This window comes from Crotalus tigris, unplaced genomic scaffold (genome assembly GCF_016545835.1).
Source record: "Crotalus tigris isolate CLP2741 ecotype Arizona unplaced genomic scaffold, ASM1654583v1 scf7180000018549.3470463, whole genome shotgun sequence".
Taxonomy (NCBI): domain Eukaryota; kingdom Metazoa; phylum Chordata; class Lepidosauria; order Squamata; family Viperidae; genus Crotalus; species Crotalus tigris.
Window position 1 is genome coordinate 3,292,080 of NW_024097072.1, and position 5,604 is coordinate 3,297,683.

Below are 5,604 nucleotides of genomic sequence, written 5' to 3' on the forward strand. Positions count from 1 at the left end.
ATTCTGACGCTTTAAAGCTGCCATCTAGCTACAGATGAGGCAGAAGAAATCATGTCTCATCCCAGCCATTGACAGACTTCAGAATTTTCTATTTATTTATTAGATTTTTATCTCACCTTTATTACTTGATAAGTCATTCAAGGCAACAAACATACCTGATACTGTGTCCTCCTTTTCCCGACAACAACAGCCCTCTGAGGTGAGTTGGGGTGAGAGAGAGGGGCTGGCCCAAGGTCACCCAGTTGGCTTTCATGCCTCAGACAGGACTCGAACTCACAGCCTCCTGGTTCCTAGGCCAATATCTTAACCACTACCGCAAATTGGAGTATTTGTATTATCATATTATAATTTTTAATCCCACCTTTCAGTTAGGGAGAAAAAGTTGCATGCAGCAGCCCTGTGAAGATTGAGCAGAAAGAGAGGAACTGGACCCAAATATCTGAGGGACCTTTCATGGTTATGGGGGGGGGCTGCAGAAACCAGCCCCCCTACTAATCTAACACCTTCCCCAGTGAACCAGACGGAGCAAACTAAGCACAACAGATTTCTGATTGCAATTGTAGTCTTGATAAATTTCTTTGAAAAGAGCCCGCTGAAAAATTATCTTCTCCAAATCAATTTTTTCCCAACGGAGTAAATAACAACAGGCGGAGCAGTATACACTGGAGAATTGTGTGATGAAGATCTAATTCTCACGTAGAAACAAACAAACAAACATTGAGGAGTCAGACAGATCCCTATCGCGACTCTGTGTATATTAGGCCAGTCCTGACAAACTTTTGCAGGCCAAAAAAAGGAAGGAGGAGAAGGAGAAGGAAGACGTGAAGAAATGAAGAGTGGAAAAAAGGAAGAAGGAAGAAAAGGTAGAAATGAAAAAGAAGAATGGAGAAGGAGCTTTGTAGTGGACAGTGGGTAGCCACCCATCATTAAAGGTACACTGTAGTCATTAAAATATAATTACAGAATATAGCTATAGATCTCTATTGATGATTTAATCAATCGGCTTAAGACATGAACGCACTTTTATGGTGCCCCCAGGATCTATATGCCTCTGAATTAACCAGTCACTGGGAATAACGTATTGATCTCATGTCCCATTTATGGGATGCTGGAGATTTATAACTGGCCCCTGCAGAAAACAGGATGCCAGTCAAAACAAATCTTCAGTCTGACCCACAAGATCCCTTTCCTCTATTCCTAGAATTAAACAGTGTGTCAAAATGCTCCGATAGACAGACAGACCTGCCAGATGTTTAGTTCCGAGCAGGTGTTGCTCAGCTCCATTCCCCTGTGATTTTTGTGGCTGGTATTAAAGGTAGTTCAAAAGATAATTGCGGAGAAGAGCAACTAAGATGATTAAAGGCCTAGAGACTAAAACATAAGAAGAACAGTTGCAGGATTTGGGTAGAGAAAAGAAGGACTAGGGGTGACATGAGAGCAGTATTTTGGTATTTGAGGGGCTGCCACAAAGAAGAAGGGGTCAACTTGTTTTCCAAAGCACCAGAAGGCAAGATAAGAAACAATGGGTGGAAATTAATCAAGGAGAGAAGCAACCTGGAATTAAGGAGAAACTTGACAGAACAATCAACCAGTGGGACAGCTTGCCTTCAGAGGTTGTGGATGCTCCAATACTGGAAGTTTTTAAGAAGAGATTGGGCAACCATTTGTCTGAAGGTATAGCGTCTCCTGCTTGAGCAGGGGGTTGGACTAGAAGACCTCCAAGGTCCCTTCCAGCTGAACTGAATTGAATAATTCAGAAATGGTAAATATCTTTATCCAGTAAAAATGCAGACACTTTCAAAGGACTTAATAAAAACAATTGCATGGAAGGTAGAAAGGGAGAAACAGAAGGATGTCTAATACAATCCATCCAGAGTTCTAAAATCTAGAATATGAATGTTGCTATGTTGGGTAAATAACAGTGAGACTGTTTTATGAGAATGCCCCTAGACTGGACTGTTCTATTTCAGAAGACCATAAGAAGCATCCAGCGTCCTCGGTGTACTCCACATGCTGGATCAAAGGGTCCACTCAATCTTCTTTGTGTTGGTTTGGTGACAAGCAGACTAACAATGCAGTGGAAAATTAGGTATGTTCTCGTGTGTCACACCTGCCCCAATTTGGTTCCTTAGGAAAGAAAGACCCTCAAATCCATGTGTGTGGAAGGTATACTTTTACTAAAGACCAAGTAGTTTGTTGTTGTTGTTAGTTGCAAAGTCGTGTCCGACCCATCGCGACCCCATGGACAATGTTCCTCCAGGCCTTCCTATCCTCTACCATCTTCTGGAGTCCATTGAAGCTCACGCCTCCTGCTTCAGGGACTCCATCCAGCCTCCTCATTCTCTGTCGTCCCCTTCTTCTCTTGCCCTCCATCTTTCCCAGCATCAGGCTCTTCTCCAGTGAGTCCTTCCTTCTCATTAGGTGGCCAAAGTATTTGAGTTTCAACTTCAGGATCTGGCCTTCTAAAGAGCAGTCAGGTTGATCTCTTCCAGGACTTGACCGGTTTGAATGCCTTGCAGTCCAAGGGACTCGCAGAAGTCTTCTCCAGCCCCATAGTTCAAAGGCCTCCATTCTTTGGCACTCAGCTCTCCTTATGGTCCAACTTTCACAGCCATACGTTGCCACTGGAAAAACCATGGCCTTGACTATACGCACTTTTGTTGGCAGGGTGATATCTCTGCTTTTTAGTATGCTGTCTAGCATTGCCATTGTTTTCGTCCCCAGGAGCAAGCGTCTTTTAATTTCTTGGCTGCAGTCCCCATCTGCGGTGATCTTGGAGCCCAGGAAAATACCAAATAGTTACAGTAGAGCAAATCCAGAAATGAAGTTTGTGCGCAAAGGTTGCCTGGTTAACTTTCCCTTTTCCCCATTGTTCCCCCTTGTTATCTGCCTATTGTCCAGTTACATTCAAAGGATTTGTTTTGATAACGGTCCCTACACTGGCGGGCTAGGTGAACAGTCATCGCATTCCCCCTCCAATGCCTCTGGCCTTGAGCTGATATCTCAGGATGGCACAATGAGTAGTTTCGGTTTCCCCTTTCCCCCCATGATTCCAGCAGTTCCCTCTCCCCATAGTTTATGGCAGGCTGGCACCTAGCAAAGCGAGGCTGACACTAAAGCCCAAGATGGTCGTATAAAGAGAAGAGGGTGGGAAATCTATATTTTATAGACCCATCAAGTCCAACGTTGGCGGAGCTCTCCTCTGGTTTCCTTTTGCTAAGATCGATCCCTTGGGTTGCATGTGCCCAAGGATTGGGGCCTCTTGGTTATTATCCCCTTATAAAACAGACGGAACGTCTGATCAGTTCAATTTGTGTTCTGTTTTTGAGTATTCGCTGCAAGTTCTAATTATTGGAAATGGCTTGATTGCCATGGAATAAGACAGTTTATACACTGACGAGGTGACGGAGTTTGGGGTTGGATGTCCTTGAGTAGGGCTTAATCAAGCCATATCTAGTTGGAAACTGTATCCGTGGCTCAAGAAGGGGTTTTTATACAATCTGTGCCAGTGGTGGCGAACCTATGGCATGGGTGCCAGAGGCGGCACTCAGAGCCCTCTCTGTGGGCATGCGCGCCGTCGCCCCAGTTCTAGGCCTTCAGCTGGGTTTTATAAAAACCTTTTCGCTGTAGGCCTCCGCTGCCGTGTACAAAAAAAAAAAAAAGTTCAATCAGTCAATTTCAACTTCTCATGGGGAAAAAAAGATCTTGCAAAGTTGGAATTGATGGATTGAACTTTTTAGTCCCATCCAGTCTGCCGTTACCACTGCAGCCACGCCCACCCAATGGGCCACACCCACCCAGCAGCCGATGATACATAAGTGGGTTTTGGGTTGCAGTTTGAGCACTCGGTCTCCAAAAGGTTCTCCATCATTGCTCTATGCAGATTTCAAAGCAAGCTTTATCATTAAAGCCCCCCAATTGTTTGGAGTTCAGAATATCTAGCTGGAAGAATCTCTTCGGATTGAGAGGGACCTTTAAAGCAGCTTTTGATACGATCGCCGTGGATAGGTCAGGGAAGAGGTTAAAGTCTTTTGCTTTATCCCGGTCCTTCTAGTTACCAGTCAGTAAGCTCTTTGATTTTTCCTTTATACAAGTTAAATGCAACCATTATGTCCAACCAGCCAATTCTGTCGCTGCTCAGAACGAACATGTATCGGTGCCTCTTCTATTTAATTTCAATGTACGCTGTGTGATGCAAAGTTTCACCAAGGGGGCCTTTCAAGAGCATCAGGGCCTTGCAGTAGCCGTGCTTTCCTACGCAGATGACACCGTGACACTTTCAACAAGTCTAATTGGACTGAAGAGATATTGAGGGTCTCTTGTCATCTTCTTTGATGAGGGATGCCTGAGCATCAATTACCAGAAGGCTAAAAATAAGGGTTTATGCTGGTCTGTGATTGGGATAAAGATTGATTTGATTGTGATGAGCCTGCAATGAAATCCAGTCAAACACAGCAGGCAAATAAAGAGATAAGACTGAACAGGTTATGCTTTTGAAGTGCCTGGTGGTAGTTTTCCATGCAACAGAGTTTTAAAAGACATATATAAAATAGAAGTAAATGCTAGCTAGTGAATAACTCGAAGCTGGGCATTCCAACACATCAGTTGTACAGCCATGTGTAACTAATATATTTGATGGCAGGGTAGTACTCAAATAAAATCTTTGGCTGGAATCAGTACCTTGGAGTCTTGGTGGACGATCACTTGACTATGAGCCAGCAGTTGTGCAGCAGCAACCCAAAAAGCCAACACAATCCTGGGTTGTATAAACAAAGGCATAGAATCAAGATCATGCAAGGTATTAGTACCACTTTATAACACCCTAGTAAGACCACACCTTGAATACTGCAACCAATTTTGATCACCATACTACAAAAAAACCCACATTGAGACTTTGGAAAAATTCAGGGAAGAGCAACAAAGATGATCAAAGGCCTGGAGACTAAAACATACAAAGAACGGCTGCAGGATTTGGGTTTGGATGGTCTAAAGAAAAGAAGAAACAGGGAAGACATGATAGCAGCATTTCAGTATTTGAGGAGATGCCACAAAGAAGAGGGGGGGGGTGTCATGTTATTCTCCAAAGCACCAGAGGGCAAGATAAGAAACAATGGTTGGAAACTGATCAAAGAGAGAAGCAGCCTAGAATTAAGGAGAAACTTCCTAACAGGGAGAACAATTAACCAGTGGAACAGCTTGCCTTCAGAAATCATCACTGGAGGTTTTTAAGGTTTATGTGCTAATTAAAAAAGGGTGGAGCTTGTTCCTGATCACTTTTGTTAGGATTTTAAGGAATTGCAGAAAGCCGGTGATGTTCAGTGGAGGGGGACCATACCATAGCTGAAAGGATGTCTACCTGTACGCTTTGGCCTTTTTGCAGTATACGAGTTGTGAGAGCACGCATTGCGTCCATTAACAATTTGCCAAAATTCTCTTCTTCTCTGTGAGAAATCCGAAGAATGCGTCTCCTTTCATCAAATGGAAAAAGAAGGGATGGGGGGAAAAAAATCTCTGCCTACCATTAAACAAAACAAAACAAAACCTCTTGATTTGTCCTCTCTCTCTTTCCAAATGAATTCTTGAGAAATTGCTAATGATGCACCA